Source organism: Opisthorchis viverrini (assembly GCF_000715545.1).
Source record: "Opisthorchis viverrini unplaced genomic scaffold opera_v5_38, whole genome shotgun sequence".
NCBI classification, from domain to species: Eukaryota; Metazoa; Platyhelminthes; class Trematoda; order Opisthorchiida; family Opisthorchiidae; genus Opisthorchis; species Opisthorchis viverrini.
In genome coordinates this window covers 205,167-224,839 of record NW_008751695.1, presented here as the reverse complement: position 1 = coordinate 224,839, position 19,673 = coordinate 205,167, and positions in this window count along the sequence as shown.

The following is a 19,673-nucleotide window of genomic DNA, read 5'->3' as shown; positions in this document are numbered from 1 at the left end:
GATGTTATCGCCTCCCTGGATAAACTACTAACTTCCGGGTACTGCTTTTACAAACTATGCTTTAAATTGATCGATTATCAATATATTTATATACGCTTGGGAAGCAGACCTGCTAGAGATGTGAATCCTCACGTGACAGCTAAAAAACCAAGCTTGAATTTACTCACGCAACTCTATTCCTTTATTCTTCAAATACACCCATTTATACGACAATCTGTTCTATGTGTACAAAGTCATACGTTTTTTCTAGCTCCTTCCAGCTTACACAAGGTGTGTAAATTTCTAATTCGCAAACAAGCTCACGCAACGCCGGTGAACGTCAGAAAGGCAGTCCGATATTCTTGCGCTTACGGCTGGATAAATTCCTATGTGATAGCCAGAGAATGCGCAATCAGATAGCTTTATTCCCACTGTAAATGAGTTTGTTTTTTCCACCACGACAAAAAGCTTACTTATGGTTTTTCCGCCCCTTCAAAATCTTGATAAAAGTTTGTTTTAATATAGGGAGTCCTGATAGCGCAACACGCCAGTGACAGTTGAGTTGAAAAGATTAAACTGTTCGTTTTCATCTCGACAACTTTTGTTGCCCCCAAAAATTTTGTGTAGTCTAATCTCATCGCGAAACAGCGGTTTGTTGATAAACGAGTTCAGTTATCAGCAGTTACTTTTTGGTTAGCACAAAGGGCTAAAAAGTGATACACTGCGTGCACTTTGTCCGGGGAATTGTGTGACGAACTGTTCCAAAAACCTGGTTCCTGAAAAGCCACATCTACGTGACAATCCTAACCTACTCCAAGAGGCAAACAATAGGCAAAAGGGGACAGAAACGTCCATGACTTCAGGGAGAAGTACAACGAATTAAGCCGAAGCCAAGGCCAAAATTAACCAATAAGGAACGACACAGGGGGAGTGTTTTCATTCAGTTTGGTATTCGTCAAAATTGAATCTTTCTTGGTGTTCCCCTTTGTACTGTACACTAATAGGTTCGCTGGACTGTTCAAGGATCTCATTTATTGCTTCGCAACTTGTACTCTAGCAGTGCACTCAAGTCAGTGGGTATCAAATGCGATGAGCACTTGTTGTACACTTTGCGCCCCGGGGCATTGACTTTCCTTCATCGATCATGGCGAATAGACGTGATAGCTCCGGCAGGTGACAATCCTCCGAGGGTTTATGACTGAACCATAAATTCTGTTGTAATTTGATGATGTTGATAAAGCGTTTTCCAATGGGAAACAGAGGCAGATTGCTGCCTGTGGGCAACAGCTCAAGAAGTTACAATACCTTACACTAAACACTTCGTGCTGTCTGTCCAGAACCAACAGCCAACATGTGTTGCTTTCAGGAAACTCGGATTTATTCTTGAACCGTAACAAGCGTTTGGTGAATTCTCTACGTCTTGTTTCTATCTTGTTTCATGCTGGCACAAATTACCCACTGGGGCACAAAAGTAACCTAAAATTGTGTCCTTTTATCGTATTTAGATACGATGATGTATCCCAAGTACGTATGAACTATCTAGTTGGTTTTGCTTAAAATAGTTTTGATTTGTACGCTAACTAATAACCAGCCTGAGGATAGAACTCACGGTGAGCTTGCAATTCACCCCCGGGCGCTTTTTTGTAATTGCCTTCAAATAAGTTACTCACGATTATTTGTTCGTCTCTAGGTTTAACTGCCCAAATTTATTTATGAAAACCGGTCAGATACTTAGAAAAATATCCGATAATTGAAAATATGAGTTGTTCAACAACAAAAAGCCGATAACGGGTTTTTAATCTCCTTGCAGGGGACTTTTTCTGGGACCAAACTGGGCAGGTAATTCATTTGAAACAGCAGCAGCGAGAATAAAATATAGAACGGCATTCATTTATCATTTGTAAAACAGTCGGGGTGATTAATAGTGCTAAATCTTTTATCTGATAAAAACGCCAAGTGGAAAATACCCAAAATTCTACACGAATTTCCTAGAACAAATCAAGTGAACTGTGTTTTCATGTTACACAGATCAGTGCACCAAACGATCACTGGTTTCGAGGCATTATCGCGCCCTCCTCACTGCACACTGATTATGTTTCCTTGGTTGGTGACGATGCAGTTTGCAAGCTTAGTGATCAGGTCCACAAAATGAACCGCAACAAACAGAAAGCTAGATGTTAGGCTTAAATTGACGAACGGTAGTGTGGGTGAGGTAGATAGTTGGGAATCTACAAACAATGTGCATTCCAACAGACTCACTAGGATGCAATATGAGGTGTTTTCAGAAATACACTCATTCGACTGAATCTCTCGTTTATGATGTCCTCCAACTGAATGTGCTGCACACAGGCGGCCTCATGTTTCAGTTGACACGATATTCGAGATATCGCAGTATATATCCATGAAGGAAACTATTCACAACCGTGTCAACTGAGTCAGCCTGTGTGCGGCACCTTCATTTGAAGGACAACATAAATGATAGGCCCAGTCGAGTGTGAAAACCAGATTGATTGGCAAATGAGTGTATTTCTCGAAAACAGTCCAATTCGGGTTCAAGTAGAACATCAGGTTGACGAAAACCGGGGAACCGAGCCTACCTAATGAGTCAGCCTCAAGAAGGGCGAAACCGCTCATGGGCTGTCAGAGAGATTTCAGCAAACTTGTGAGTAGTTTCCTTCGTGAAAATATACTGCAATATATCGAATATCGTGCTAACTGAAACATGAGGTGGCCTTGTGCAGCACACTCATTTAAAGAACATCATAAACGAGAGATTCAGTTGAGTCTCTCGTGTAAAACAAACCGATTTGCGAATGGTTGTATTTCTCGATTAACAAAGCATATTTTTTCGACTGACGCCAGGCTTAAACGTCTCATTTAAATTCAGTGAGTTTTGTAGAAAACAGATGAGATTTGGTTAAAGCGCGAATTCACTGACCAAAAGGGCCATGGTTCGAACCTGACCTCTGCATCTCGATTTCCCCTGTCTAGGTTTGGGCACCCTGGCAGTATCCAAGCCTTCGTACAACCTTCGGGTAGCATGGCAGCTAGGCACAAAAAAGGTGCTAAAGTTGAACGACTTTTTTGTAGAAAATAGACACTGTAACCTGGTTAGGTTGGTTTCGGTTGCCACAGTTCCTGTCGGCATCAGGTCACAGAGTGAGAGGCATCGCCAAGCTTTAGGAGGCGATCACGTAATTAGAGAGCCTGGATAACTGAGCAGCTATACGTTGAAGGTGACGCCCTCAGTATCTATTGCGATGATCGAAAAGCAACAGCTAGCTGTGCATGTGGGTCCTCTCTTCTTAGGGACAACCAAAGGCTATAATCTCTCTGATGTTAAATCGAATGTTTTGCTGGTTAGTCGTGCACCGAATGAGCTACAACAGATTCATTGGACAGAAAGTGCATATGAGTAAACTCAACCTGTGTGAAAACCAAACTGATTTGCAAATTAGTGTACTTCTCAAAAATAGTCTAGTTTGGGTCCAATTGGAACATAATGTTGACGGAAACTCGGGGACTGCGCCTACCTGATGAGCCCCCAAGAAGGACGAAACCGGTCGTGGGCCGTCGAAAAGTTTTCAGCAACCTTGTGAGTAGTTTCCTGTATCAACCTATGTATATATTTGGGTTACCAAAAATCCACATGGTCGAGACAATAAGCTGATTCCAACTTCATTAAAACAAACGAAATTCGCTCCGATGTCCTGCTGACAGGGTAAAAAAGTATGGTTCAGGAGAGGACTGAAAGTTGAGCTTTACTCGCTGTCAGATTGATCTCAAAGTATATGGCCAATACAACTATGAAAACAAAACCGGTGACAGACGAATGGGAATTCATATTCATCATTCTTTCTTTCGAAGGGGATCTAGCCGGAGTCTACCTGATTCACCGCCCACATCAAACCTGGGAGGACCATTCCGACCGCTGCACTCAAAGTGTGGTTAACAATTACTCAGCTGATGCCCCCACATCTCGGAGATAAGCTCCCCGCTCAAAACATTAAGTAATTTTCACCCGTTGTTATACAGTAAAATGCGTAAGGTACACAACACTGCGGTTATGCAAGAGAACCCATTTCGGTTGACACTGATTGACGAGGTCTGTCATTGGCGCAGTAGTGACCTAAGTTATCAGGTCGAACTACTTCCGAAATTAGGTCAATATCCGATGTCTAGCCACAATTAGACATTTGCAATTCACTCAAACAGTCCGATTATGTGTAACAAGAAAGTGTTTGTAGGCGCACAGTCTCCTCTGGTCTGATCACTGGTCACCCCGGACATTTGATCATGAAGTAAGTGGCCCTCACACGTTTGCCTGCAGATTCTTCTTTGGACTTGATTTGTTTGTATGGATTGCTCGCTCCTAGTTTTGTCATCCCTCGAACCACATCAACCAGAATAAGAAATTCCGAGTGCGCTTTCAATTATCGATTTGTGGTTTGAATGGATTTCTCTCGTGGCCGCTTACAAATGCCTCGAAACAATACGAGTTCATCCAGACTTTCTGCTCAGAAGAGCTACCCGCCGTCATTCTTCCGAGTTACCGAAAATTCTTGGCGCATGAAGGTTACGGTTTTCTATCTTTGAAATAGTTCTTCGAAGATTTTGAAAATAAAGACTCTTAGAGGGTATTTCGCCCATCTTCTTCTTTAAAACCCTCCTCATAAGCAGTTCAGTCTGTGAGGTTAAAGTGACCTCACCATTGACACGTTATGGCTGGAGCAATCGCAAACCATATTTGTAGTCCTGATCTGTGCACTTTAGAGAAATTCGTGCTGACCCACAGTCAGTCCCTAATGCCAGTGTATTTATGACGCAATGAATTTGAGACTTTGTATCCGGCTTGCAGATGCTCTGTTCGGCAAAAATTGTATTTTCACACACAAAAAAACGTGAAAAGCAGGCCTTGTTCAACCCACTGCGGCCTAAAATATCATTGGTTGTTTACCAGGTGGCTGTTGATCTGTTTGCCGAGCTTGGCAATCGGCTTGCAGACGTTTCGTCACCATACGAGGGGACATCATCAGTGCACAGCTGCGTGGGTACTTCTTTGCCTGCGTGTAGTAATATAGCATTCGAGGGCTATCTGTTATCTTCTGACGTGGTTGGCTACTTGAAGTGTAACTAATTTAGTGAATCTATTGGTCCATTTGCAATCTTTGTTTCGTTGTGGTTTGCGCTTTTTTGTGTTGATTGGTTATCCCAACGCCTTCTAATTTTAGTAGCTTGTTCTCTCTGGTTTTGATTCGCAGTGTGTCGTGGTCTGCCGTTCTCGAGTTTGATTGGTTGCTGGTACCGCCCTATTTCCTCCACCGTGGCGGTTAGTGTCCCTGTGTCCGCCGCTTGATTTGGTGCTTTGGTTGGGCGCCTCCTCCAATCAAATTGATGTGTCCGTTTGAATGATATTTTGTAGCTCCAAGCTCTGTGGTTCTGGCATTCCCTCGCTCTTAGTGGCTGGTAAATGGGATCACTTTCGATGTGTTTGTTGATGGCTTCTTTGGTGGAGGATCAAGCTTCCAAAAATCCGCACTCTCTTTTTGTTCTTGCTTGGGCCAGTATGCGAACACCGCTCCAGTCGAACTCGTGTCCTTCTTGGTCTTTGTGTGCGGTGATGAGCGAGAACTGGTCGTGTCTGTCAGTGGCGTTTTTGTTCATTTATTCTGGTCCTACAATATCATCTTCTGGAAAATGCATAATGACTTCACAATAAACGTTCGGACGGTGTTGAAGAGCGTGGTCTAATAAATGCAGGTACTTGGGTTGGATTAGATCATCGCATCTTGCCCGCACAATATTAGCTTTCACTTATGCACGGTTGGTCACGGGTACATCGGAGGTACCTGGAGTAAATCCAAGTCAAATTCCCTGTCGATGCCATGCGACTGGTTCTACAGGCAAGAACCGGTTTAATACGCTTAAATATACGTTATCTAAGGAAATCTTTGCTGCGACCCTGAGATGAGGGCGAATCACAGATTTTGAATTTATCCTGGTCAGTTATTTGGTAAATTCGAATAGATATATTATGGTATGTACTATCCAGTTGCTGATTAAGTGATGAACCTTGTCTATATCAATCTCATTTTCGTTGGTATATTCTGTACCATCTAATTATTACGGTGTGTGGGCGACCTCTAAATTTTATCAAGTAAACGGGTTTCGTCCCAAGTAGTAAGAATTTAAAAGTAGCACAATGCTTAAATTTTGCGTTTTGAGCTCTTGTTTTAATATGCACCATCGCAATTATTTTGCTCCAAAATACGGATTGATGGACAACGCAAAATTATTCGAGATGGACTGACAGGATCTCATTTTTGTAGTGTAGTAGCTGCTTCGGTACGTCGTGGAATTTGCGCGTATGCGTTTCTGTTCGTCGTTCCACCATCGATCTGACGTATGACTTGAGTGGCTGATTGGGTGCGTGTCCGATTGGTTGGCACGCGTGAGCGCTGTGGGTTGACTGCATATGTGACCGCGTGTACTCAATACACCCGTGTCCGTACTTACGTGTTCTTCTGACTTACTGTGATCTACAGTACTGGCGACGGGGATGGGATGCGTAGTTTTTCCACAACTTTGAAATCTATCTCTCAAACACGTGAAAGACCCGGTACATCGACAAATCTTATTACGCCACTTTGTTAAGTCACTTTTTATGAGTTTTCAAACGGATTCTTTACGAATCATAAACTCGAGACTCACTTTATATTCACAATCAAATTACGCACACGTTGCAAGGCCACATCAACACTTGTCGCCCAAAACCGTCGGGAGGCAATGACAGACACATTCAGTCAATCAAATTATTATTTCATCGTCTGCCACAAGATGATCTGTATGCCAATCAGGTAGAGGAAACCATTTTTATTTTGATGCCTCCGGTGATTATACTACGCGGAACGTAAAAACGGGCGGGTACGTGTGTCTGAATGGTCAGCCGGATGAATGAGGAGGTGGGTCGACGAAGGAAGCACTCAAAGTGGACCGAACGCCATGAGTACTTAAACCTTAGGTGAAATTAGAGTGAAGAACAAAAAACTGTAAAAAAAAATACAACTTTATAATAAAAAAGGAATTGAAGTCGTCCGGTTTAGGATGTAAAATGTCTTGAAGGGGAGAATTTTCATGAAGACCCAGCCGTTTCTCCTCTCGGAGTAGATGAGTAATGCAGGTGCTCAAGTCTCCACAATGTTAGTGGTTGTAGGCACAGCGGTCGCTCGAAATAAGTAAAGTGCTCAATAAATAAATATGAAAAAAATAAAAGTAGATAAAATAAATATTTTGCTTTATAATTTATTTCAGCTCATGATCGTGAACTTTTTATCGCGTGATTCAAACCCTTGAGCTACAACAGGACGTAGCAGCAATTGCCTCTCGATTACTCAATTAGGCTTTAGCTAATCATACGGTGGTTAGCCCCTTTGAGTAGAGACTCACGCAAACAGACTTTCTCTTGACACCGATAGAATCTCCATAAGTATCTTCAAGATACGTTCACACGTTCGTTCTCAGCCTTTCAACGTGGAGCAGTTTGATCGTAAATGTGCGTATTTTAGGCTCTACCCAAAACACTGACATCGAATGTACACCTTATCAGTGTCTACTAAACCAGAAATGCCGGTAGTACGACAAATCTTTACAATGTATACAAGAATTGGTAGAACTAATCACCAGAATATTTCCAGTACTCCATTCTTGACGAGCCAAGCGCGCGCGAGACGATTACGTCTTGTATCACAGCCGCACTGTACATTTTAAGATCACTTTCATTGCCTGGACTAAAAAAGCTGTTGCAATCGAATTATTGGGCCCTCCCTCATAAGCACAAAACCGTCACACACTAGAGGAGCATCAATATAGCAGTTATACATAATCTAATATGCACAGTTATTTTCCAGTTGATAAGTATTTTTTTGGTCCGTTTCGTGTATTCCAAATGAACATGTACATCCGTTCCACAATACAATTTGTGGTGTTAACAGCAGAGCTTTGAAAATGGCTGTTATCATACTGAGCGTTGTACCCCATTATTCCTCCCGCATATACGGCAGCCCTCTAGAATTCTACTGCACTTTCTCTAAAGTGTCGTTACATAACATCAGAGAGACAGTCACCAAACCTCAATCAACATGTCAGCACACAAGCGAAGAAAGACCCTATTCTTGGATTTTCGAACCAATTTCAAATAAACCCTGCACTTAGAAGCCCATGTTATTTCAGGAAGATATAAAGCTTACCACACAAAAATAAACGATTATTTTGAATCATATGAAATGTAAAGTCAGTCAAGAAAGCCGGAGTAGTTTTTGTTAAGTTTTATGTGTTTTGTAAACACAGTCGCTTTTCTGGGTTGTTGATATCTTTACGGCAATTGACTTGCAAACGTTTCGTCGCCGTACGAGGAGACATCATCAATGCACCGTTGGTTGAGTGTTTCATATTAATTGGCACCGCTAAAAAGCAGACAGAAATATTATAAGTATTGAAATTCAATCAACCTCAAGGAATTAGTGGATTGGTATCAAACGCTGCTGCTGTAATTTAGTTTGCATGGTTCTTCATAGGGTCCAATAATATGGTTGCTCAATCGATAATGAAAGGGGGAACCTCTAGACTGCTCATTACCATATATCATTACCATATATCAAAAACATTTCGGAGATGACCGCCAGGATACTACGACAGCATGCCATAAAAGTGGCTCACAGACCGACTGACACGTTGTGAAGAGTACTATCAAAACCAAAGGGGACACTTAATGCGATGGAGAAGACAAATGTAATCTACAAAATTCAATGCAATGATTGTGAAAAACACTACGTGGGACAAACAGGGAGGAAACTGTCAACCAGAATCACCGAACATAAGCTCGCCACCAAGAGACATGAACAACACTCGCTCATCTCTGCACACGAAGATGAGGAAGGACACCACTTCGATTGGAATAACGTCAGAATACTGGGCCAAGCAAGAACAAAGAAAGAACGCGAGTTCATGGAGGCGTGGTACTCCACTGACGAAGCAATAAACAGGCGCATTGAGATTGATCCTGCCTACTAGCCTCTGAGAACGAAGGACATCCAGAACCACAGAACCTGAGCCCGAACGAGGACTCAAAGAAGAAATCAATAGAACAGCAAGCTACTAAAAATAGGAGGCACGCTACAAACCAACGGAGAAGCCGACCACAACGCAATACAGATCAAGAACGGGCCAACCGGAAGAGACAACAATGGACGGTAAGAAATACAAACCACAACCCATCACAGATTAAGATCGGACCAACCAAAATCCAGGTTACAGCGCAAAGGCTGCTCTTTGTAGACTATGTAAACGCAGGCACGAAGAGAGGAACTACCCAACCAACGGCGCACTGAAGATGTCTCCTCGAATGGTGACGAAACGTTTGCAAATCAATTGCCAAGCTCAGAGAACAGATCGAAAGCTACCTGATCAGTTACCAGACTGCTCATTGCTAACGCATGTGACCAGACTTAGATTTCTCCCACAATGTGCAAGATTGAAACTGTGCTTCTGCGAACTTGTACTATCGAGCACCTTGCGAAAATATTTCGAGTAAAATAATGCATTTACCGAGATTGAATACATTCACCGCAATTGTCACCTGAAATGACTGTAAACGATGGGATGCGTTCACCGAGTTTGAATATATATTTTCAAATCTGAGGTTAACCTTGCTGAGTTGGCTGCTTTAAGCTTCGGAACATGCAATAAACAGACATTCATCTCATACCCTTCGAATTTTTTCTTTCAAAACTTTGAAAAAACTAAGATGGTTTACCTTGAGTTTCACCCGTTACCGGCATTAATCTTTATTGGCAAAGTGTCCACTATTTCGGTAAAAAAAAATGTTCCAGGATGACGCTGAAAATCACCATGTAATCGATTGAAGGAGATTCTTTCTGGGGGAATTTCTAAACAGAAAATCATCTTGAATCGATTTCAGGGGGACTTCAAAATATACCCGATGTAAACCAGTTTATCCCCGATTCTCTGCTTTTTTGATTCAGACTAACCCAATATGTGGATGAGTACCACTGTTGTCCCTTGATTTGTTTTGACAAATCCTCAGTCGCCTGATATTCACAAAATTCCAAAAGATACTTTGATGATCATTCTTAACTAATGAGTGTTCCATAAAGACTCTTCCTAATTATCAAGCCAAATAAGTTTCTTTCCATTGATCGGATATTTGGATTTTTTAAGTTTTAATCCAGATAAATGAATCTGTATTGAACTGTGTTGGCGAGTAATTCCAGTGTAACGGTGGATACTGCTGATAAACTATGTGAGTAGTATGTGTTTTTTTCGTAATTCCGCCCCGCATCTAATAGAAGATGGGATTTATTACAGAATTTGTGGAACTGATTTGCAGCGTACGTTTACAATTGCGTGATGGTCAATGAGTATCCACGAAAGCTGAAGGAGACGCGTGAGGATGTTCAGTTTTTAAAAACAAAGTGCAAAAGGGATATTTACTTTTCTGTCCGATAGTCTGTAACCGTTTAGTGTGTGTTCGCTCATGCTCACCGGTGTTTGCCGCGATTTGCCTAAATACACAGTTTTTGTGTTTAAACCTGACAGCTGCGCCACCATATGGAATGAATAAATCAGCCTTTTTTTCCAAAACAGTTAGCACGCATGCAATAACCGCAGCATTGGATATCGTTTACTCGTAATGGCGCCAAAGAGTAACTGGTCTGAGCCCCCGATATTTCCAAGATATCTAAGCAGTTTAGATAAATACGCCAGTATCATATATTTTGCCTTCAACACGGCAGTGAAATTTGAGGACTGAGAGGCAGTCTGTATCATCTGCGAGAGGAGGGCTGGTGGGGGAGCGTTGTGCTCCCACACTAACAAAATACATTAGGCGATCTTCACTGAGAGCCCCCAATGGTTTTGGCAGCTGCAACGTAGCCAGTTGGAAATCGATTAGTCCTTAAAACATGTCAGAGACCATAGAGCTGTTTGTGTGCCCTATTTTATCATCCTGTCAAAGTACTTACCTAATAAACCGTGAGTTTAAACCATGTGCTCCACATATCAACACAAATCCCTCATTGAATTATGCGTAACGAGTCTCGTCCACTTCTTACGGGTATCTGCTACCTTCGGGCATTTTCTCATCATAAGAATCAATTTCAAGCAATAAGCAGTGCGGAATACGTGTTCCAGGAATCAAACTTTGCTTTTAAAAAATGAAATTTTTGGATGCAATTTGATGTACACCACTCTATTCAAACCGACAGTAGTATGACTGAAACGTGTCGTTTTTACTAAACGAATGTGGCGGTTCGGTATCGCACCAAAAAAACTTGACATCCAGGGAGTGTAGTCGAATCCAATTATTTACAACGGAGGTCGCATTTTGAGTCGTTTCTATGGGTCTCGGTTTTGTCCTCTAGAAGACGTTCTTTGTTGGTTCCGACCCATTGTTAGTTCATTATCATTTCTTTAAGCTAATTTTCATGTAAATTAAGGTAATATTGCTTCAGATCTGGACAGGGGCAACACTGTGTTGCTAATAAAAGCCATTTATTTGCATCAAATGCACATACAAACCAAAGGGGGCATAACTGATGATCTGTGCCCACTTGCTTTATTTGAATGGTGAACAGGCGACAATGAACCACGTTCTTTTGGCCAGAAAAGGTGTATCACACTGTGGTTATGACTGCTATTTAAGTGCGCGACCAAATTAGAACAGGAGTGGAGACGTGCGGGTGGGTGACGCGTTTAGCGAATGGAATTCCGTCTGAGCGGAGCGGTTTTGGATCGTTTTGGACGCGATCCTATTGCAGTTTTCCTGAACGTCGACTAAATACGAGACCACGTGATAATATCAAGCCATTCTACGAGACTGGTTAATCCATGTACGCAAAGGAGTCAGCTCCATTCGAAGAATGGATGATTCAATATTCCTCTAAATTTACACTCTAACATGAATCTAAACGAAGGCAGTTCCTTTGAACATGACTATAAATTTATCCGTTCCAAAGGCAGCATCGTACTTGCTTTTTGCCTAAACTAACGGGCTTGTTTTGAAGAACTAAATGGTTCACAGGATAAAAGTTCACGCTAGGTTCTTTCCATAGTAAATGAAGACGCTGGCGGGAAATGTCACAACGTCAGCGATACCACAAGTCCAAACTACCCCTTAACTGCTTTTGATCAGACACAGGGTTTCGCGTTTTACTACCGTCAAAATGCTAGTGTTCAATCTTTGTCGAAGACTTTGAGGACCGAGGCCAACGAGTAGTTTTCCCCAAATCCCATTTCAGATAGGCATCCCACATTTGCTGTCACTAATTCTCATCTGTCCCTTTCTCAAAATGATCCAGTCGGAAGAAAGTATAAGAAATTGTTGTGAAGCGTCCAAGAGTTTTCATCAGCCTTGTGAGTAGTTTCCTTTATGAAAAATGATACCGCGATATCTCGAATATCGTGCTAACTGAAACATGAGGCGGCCTGTTTGCAGTACATTCCCTTATAGAATATCATAAACGAGAGATTCGGTTGAGTCTCTCGTGAAAACCAAAATGATTTGCAAATGAGAGTATTCCTTGAGAGTACTCCTTGAGAGTATTCCTACTGGTCACCTTGCGCAGGTGACCAGTAGATAGCCAGGGAAAAACGAAATTTTTGGTTCCAGTTACTCAGGAAGATTGTCTGAAGTTACTCGGAATCTGTTGTAACTTGCTGAACGGTAGTGCAACTCTGTATCGGTCCCTTGGCTTCCTGCTCTGCCCAGTATGGTATATCAGAAAGCACGGTAGCTCTACACAGCCCCTCATGGAGACAAAGGAAATTTACAACTGCATTTATAGGGTAGTCACAGAGTGTTCCACAAGTTCGTGCTAGAAGCACCGTGAGGGGGCGAGAAGCGTCCAGTCAAGGATGCTCGGCCCGGATTGGCTGGCATTCTGACCAATCAGGGCATGCCTTCGTTTGGCCCGTGTCCTGAAGAATCGTTCGTGCTATCCGAACGAGTTCCAAGGAGATATATGGATTACCTAAGCAGACGTAGGCTTGCTAGTTTATGTTATTCAAACATTAACTTTCAAGCATATTTAGTATGCATAGTTTATAATGATTCCCTAATAAATTGGTGCAAAGATGAGATGTGAAAAAGCCTTTTGACTGCGTAATCATCTTATCTCAGTAACGAACCGAAACAAGTTCATCCGTAAAACTAGTTGGTTATTTTGCATACGAAATCCATGAAGCGTCGTCCAAACGTATCCTGAGTGATATTTTTAAAGTTGTACATGATTAATTCTCCACCAGACAGCCAGTACGGATGAGTGGTCAAATGTACCACCATTCAACCAGCGCGCTCTAGACGCGCCCGAGTTGTCACATCTTAACAGGCGGCGAATAAGTTGTCGCATGAGTGGCATGTCTGATTTGACCCGATGAGGCTACCTGACTGAGGAGTAATGACGGATGGGTCAATCGATAGGCAAAGTCAGACGTGACAATTCAGATACACTGGTGTAGTAGTGGCAACAGGAGCGGAGGTCACACCCAGGTAAGGCGCGAAAAATGCGGTGTTGATGAGCTTTCCCACTGTTGCGAAGGCGCCAGTAGAATTGCTCCATACCAAGATAGGGGACTCATCCGAATAACCAGGTGGGCGGAAAATATACTTAGGTGAACGAAACAGTTTCTTAAAATGCTTTTAAATTGTTTGTACTGCACTACTCATAAGGTTGCTGAAAATCCGTCGACAGCCCATGACCAGTTTCGTCTCTTTTGGGGCTCATCAGGTAAGCGCACTCCCCGAGTTTCCGTCAACCTTATGTTCTACTTGAAATCAAACTGCACGGAATTAGTGACTAATTTGGTTTTTTGAGGAATTTACCTGGAACCCAGCTGAATCTCCAGTTTGTGACGTTTCCAGGCGAATGAATGTGCTGCACCAGACCGTCTCATGTTTCAATCGCTACAATACCCGATATTCGCTAATTTTGTGCAATTTGGTTTCAAGTAGAACATAAGATTGACCGAAACTCGGGGACTGCGCCTACCTGGTCAGCCCAAAGAAGGGCGAAACCAGTCGCGATGTCTCGAATATCCTAGCGACTGAAACATGAGGCAGCCTGGTGCAGCACATCCAGTTGCGTGCAAGCATTAAAAAACAAGATTTCCAGCCAAATTAGTTTGCAAATGTGTGTATAATCGCTTTTAAATTATCTCATTGCAACAATAAATAACACTAAAACTTCTCCGGTTGATTCTTCAGGCAGTTTTCAAAGCTTTTCGACGCCCACGACTTTAAAATGTTTCCATAAATGAGAATATTTGAGGATGATCAACTTGGAACAAAATTCACGTCATTCTCACGCTGCATCTCATTGTATGTGTGCGTTGGTGTGACCATTTGCCGGATTTTCAAACAGCTCCCAAATGGATAGCTGAGACTAAAACCTTCTTAGTATACTGGAAAATGGTCGAATTCAATGGTCTGAAACTGAAAGACAGTAGGGGATTTTTTGCCCATGATTTGTCACGTTTTGTGTCAAATTACTGCTCCAGTAGACACAGACTATCCGTCGTTCCCTCTTCCACGTCTTTATTACAGGTCTCACCACTTTACGGATTTCCGTGCCACGGTTTCTTAACTCAAGAATGAGACTCATAGGTGCAGCTAATTCATGATTGATTGGTGAGGAGAATGTGCGCGCAAGCTGTCCATCAGCATTTGTAAACACATCTGCGTTCAGTGGTTAGAGCACGAAGTTACTGACCGGAATTTCCGTGGTTCGACCCTGGCCTCTGCCTTTCGACTTCCTCTGACTAGCTTAGGGCAACCTGGCAGTATCCGAGCCCTCTTGCTTGCTTCCGATGGCAAGGCAGCTGGGCACCGAAAGGGTGCTACGGTTGAATATTTCCCCTTTCGTTTCCCTAGCTGAACCTTGGAGCAGATAAAATCAATATTGGACACAGCGATCTAACCAACGTTTACCCCTTTGTGTGAAGTGAAGTATGGTGAACATAAAAGCCTGTGGTTCGCGGTCATTGTATGGAGATTGACTGGAGAGTTTTCACTGAAGCTAGGAAGATGTCATTGATTGCCTAGAACACTTGCACAGTTTGTAGTCTAGGGCACAAAAAGAAGGATCGTTCCACCGTCATGCACGGACAGGATAAACTGAGGTAAAATTTGACAGATTCACAAACAGAAATAGCCACTTTTTCTTCATGGCAACAGATTTTTTCAAAAACATAAAGTTAAGAGAATCACACTGAAAGCTAAACAGGGAACAGTTGAAGATTCGATCCAGCTTCTCCCTGTGCCAAAATCAGAACATCGTTTTCATCGCGGTTTTGTCAATCACCACGATCAGTGTGCAGCAAGCACGGGCTACGGAGAGTGGTAGAAGTGCAGTCAGCAGAGTTTCACTGCCCTTGGACATAACATCGGGCGGTCACACATGCGAAATTTCGCTTCACTTCACAGAGTAAACTCATCAAGGGATTATCAAGCATTTACGCAACTCGTAAAAAGTTACTTTAATGAGTCCTGGATAGTTCACGTGTAACGCTTGCGTTACCTCTCTCCTGAAGCCTAAAGAATTCACGCTCATTGGGTGTTCCCTGAATACATTTGCGAGATATTGTGTTATAACAACACAACTTATTTTCCCGATAAGGAGCTGTTCCTCATAGAAACAGAATGGTTTATGAACTGATGCGTACGCACGTATTATGCAATCAAAATGGAACACGCCCCACTTTGCTGGCAGCAGGCTAACCATTCATTACCAGTCAATAACTTGTTTGTTTCAGAGTTAAACAAGAACTGGCTGAACTCAGTGTTTGAGTCAGTAGGGGTGTTCAACAACTGTTGTTTCAATATCATAGTTAATTAGCTTTCTCGTTTCCAGTGGACAAAGCGTTAGCTTGCGATGAACAGTCCGTCGGATTTAAAATGTCGCCTAGTCCTTTGCAACTGTGGTAAAAAAATTGGAATTTTTCTGATTTTAGAGAACGCAAGGTTCCCCGCCGAACTGCCCAATCACAAACCGCGTTATATGCGAGAAAACCTCATATTGCTAGTTCAATCCTAATGAAAAAATCCGGTGTTGGCATAAAAAATCGCGGAACAAAGAGGTATTACAGTGGCCATTCACATGTTGCATTGGTTCGTAGGACTAAGAATCGTAGAACATTTATGGATGAATTGCTAACGGCATTTGTCCACAGGGAATAGGCTATGTCGGGAACAATAATGGGCTGTTTCACTACGCGACGCGCGTCGCAGCTGCGCAGTTTTGATACGAAAACAGCTTCGGGATCGAAAGCTTTGCGACTTAATTTTTCCGGGACATCAAGCAGACGAACATCCGTCGAAACAACCTTAGCTGCTGATAATTCCCACAAAATCAGCTTTCTACTCACCAAGCTAGACAGACGAACTATATGAGTTTCTTGTTCCTTTCTTCCACATCACGTGAGTGGACGTATTTGAAAGTCAATCTTGTCCGGACTACTCGGATAAAGAGGAACTTTGGTAATCATTTTTACTGCGTCGCGTATCCCTTTAGTTCACCTACATTTCACGTCATTCGATTTGCATACTTCATACATGTTTTTGTCAACTGGTGCTAACTTCAAGCAAAATTAACCAGTGGCGGTTATCTAACGTGAATTCTTGTTGTTTGATTGTACGCGGTGGCGATGCACAAATGTTAGGCAAAATTGTGACCTGAAAGTAACATCCAAAACTAAGTTTGGTGTTCGCGCAACTGGCTGCGATGTGCAGAGCCAAATGTAGTCAAACATCTGTCTTGAGCACTTTTACACTTTGGTCACTCATTTCCCCCCTTCGTTTATCGTTTATACTGACTGCAACAAGTGTGACAAAACTGATCAGTCGTTTATTGGAAGGGCTGTACATCAACGCGTGGTCGCATCCCAATTTCGATCCTATATGGGGCCAAGATTATTTTTGGTCTATCGGGGTCGACTTGAAAATAGCTTTTCAAAGCTGATCCTAAGCAGGGGATTATTGGTCACCAATTCGCCTGGTTTCCTGAATAGCTATAAAACGCATCGTCGCATTTCGACTAGAGTTCAAAAAAGGGATTGGCCCACTCACTGTAAATTGTTAGGCATTAAAAATCATTGCACTAATTGGGCAAGCCTTGTGGATCACTCTGTAAGAACTCAGGGTCTCGGTTCCCTTATCACACAACCAGTTAGCGTGACATTATCACATGTGGACACAGTGACTCGGAACTTTCGGATTACAGAAAGCAGTCAAAAAAAATCCGACTAAGCCCCATTTCCCCATCCGCTCGTATTGATCGATCGTTAGTAGTTGAACTAATTCTGCATGTTTCTATGAAGTCCTTCCAGCATGCACTTAAAGAAGCTGTCGTTTGCACTTGTCACGAGGGTTACAACCCCGTGTGACAAACCCACAGTCACCGATAGTGGAGCGGTAACGTCTGAGCCAATGGTCGTTGTACTCTGGGGGTTCGGCTAAATAATCAGATCATTCAGGTGCTCTCCTCCGCCTCCTAAAGTAAGCAGATCACTTGAGACGTGACAGGAATGTAGAAGACAAGAATCTGTGAAATGAAGCCGGTTGTTGCCTTCTATGTTTCTACTATTGTCTGGAAAATACCTGGATAATCTTTTTCACGTAATTTAGTAATGAGGCCATACGTCATCAAAATTCAACTTGTGTGTCTGACTCGTGTGTCACAGAGAACTTTGTTTGGTGTCGCAGTAACCCAGATTACACATAGAATCAATTTCAGGTCATTAGCTAGATCAAGCTACTACACCAAGATAGGATCATACTGAAATTCATTTTTGGCTTGGAGCAGCGGTAGACTGATTTAATGTGTCTCGAAATTGTACCAAACTGGACTCAGCGAACCGCAGGCCGCCACAAAGTTGTCCATCCTAATCGAGTAGCTAGATTTTAAATCTGACCCAGACAAGTTCTCATGCGCGCTGTGCCTGAACAGTCAGACAGAATTGATCGAACATGTACTAAGTTGATGCAAAATAGGATGTTGTACTTTTGATGTAACCAGATGAAGGTTTCTTCAACAAAAAGCGCACAATTTGGACGTGAAACACCCAAGATTGATCTAGCTGGATAGGTGGACTGAGAGTCATTCGCGGACTGTAATTCACGGCACCACTACAAAAAGCCGTAAAACAATTAAGGTTCGAAATCGAACACTTTTTGGAGACAGTCATCTCCGATGATCTTCAATGGTTTTTTCTTGGTAACTGATCAGGTGGCTGTTAATCTGTTCACCGAGCTTGGAAATTGATTTGCGAACGTTCCGTCACCATTCGAGATGACATCTTTAATGCGCCACACTTGTGGCCCTCACGTCTTGGGAATGAGTAATTTACGACCTCAGAAGTGGTTGGCAGCGGCCGTTCTAGGATGTGGAGAGAAAAATACGGCTGGATCCTAAAGAAAATTCGACGATCGCCAATGATTATTCACGAATGATCAGAAAGCTCCCCAAAGATAACCTGATTGTCCGGATCCTGTAACCGTGTGAGGGAAGTGCTGGGCGCGCCAGACGAACGGCTGAAATGTCACATGAACAGCGAACCTCCGTGCGGCTTTTGCGCCCGCACTAGTCTTGGGTCGATATGCTGGTCGGCAGCTTTTGCAAACCTACGTCACCTGTGACGAAGGCGTGACATCAGCTTCTCTGTCAAGGGTCGAGTTTACAATGCTGCGGTACGCTCCATATTACTATATAGATCAGAAACCTGGCCGCTGCGCGCCGAGGACGTCAAAAGACTTTCGGTGTTTGACCATCGATGTCTTTGGAGCATTGCCAGAATCTGGTAGGAGCACCGGATCAGCACTGCTGAAGTTCGTCGAATGGTATTCGGAAAAAATAACTTGCCCTCAATAGATGAACTGATCACACTTCATAGGTTGCGCTGGCTTGGCCACGTGCTGCGTACGCCAGTCGACCGACTTCCTCGAAGGCCTTTTTTCGTCCAACCATGTGAAGGGTAGAAGAGAGCCAGAGGCGGCCAAACAATGAATTAGCAGCGAAGTGTGAAAGCCATTACCAGCAAACTCAGCTGCGCTGGTAATTGCCGTCTTCCTGGATGGGAACCCCGAGACGGGCCACATCAATGGTTTGGGACATTGTCAGACATTACCCAGTCACGTCCTCAATGGCGTTCGTACATCAAAGCTATTGCCTTCAATGCATAGCTCCTTTTCAACCCCCAACCCCCAACTTGACAGCCCACTGACAGTGCTGGTTTTATGCACCGATTTATCAGCCCCCGCCTGCAATACGCAGCTACCTACCCCTCCCCCCCAAATCATCGGTGAGCGAAAATGTGGGAGGTACAACCACTGTACGACAAGTACGCGGTTAATACAGCTGACAATGATGGTGATGATGAAGAAATGAGAACTCCAAGAGCACGAAGAATTAGTGAGTGGGCGGGCACGAACCAATGGCCTCGCTGGTCGGATGATCTACCGACAGAGCTGCCTTGTGCTCTATTGGTATTGACACTGAAGCAGGTGGAATTTAAAATAAATAAAAACTGTTTTACAGAGCAATGCAAGCCACCATCACACAAGTTAATGTGTTTAAAGTTTACCAACTTGTGATATCCAAAATCCACCAAACCGGTATGGAAACCCG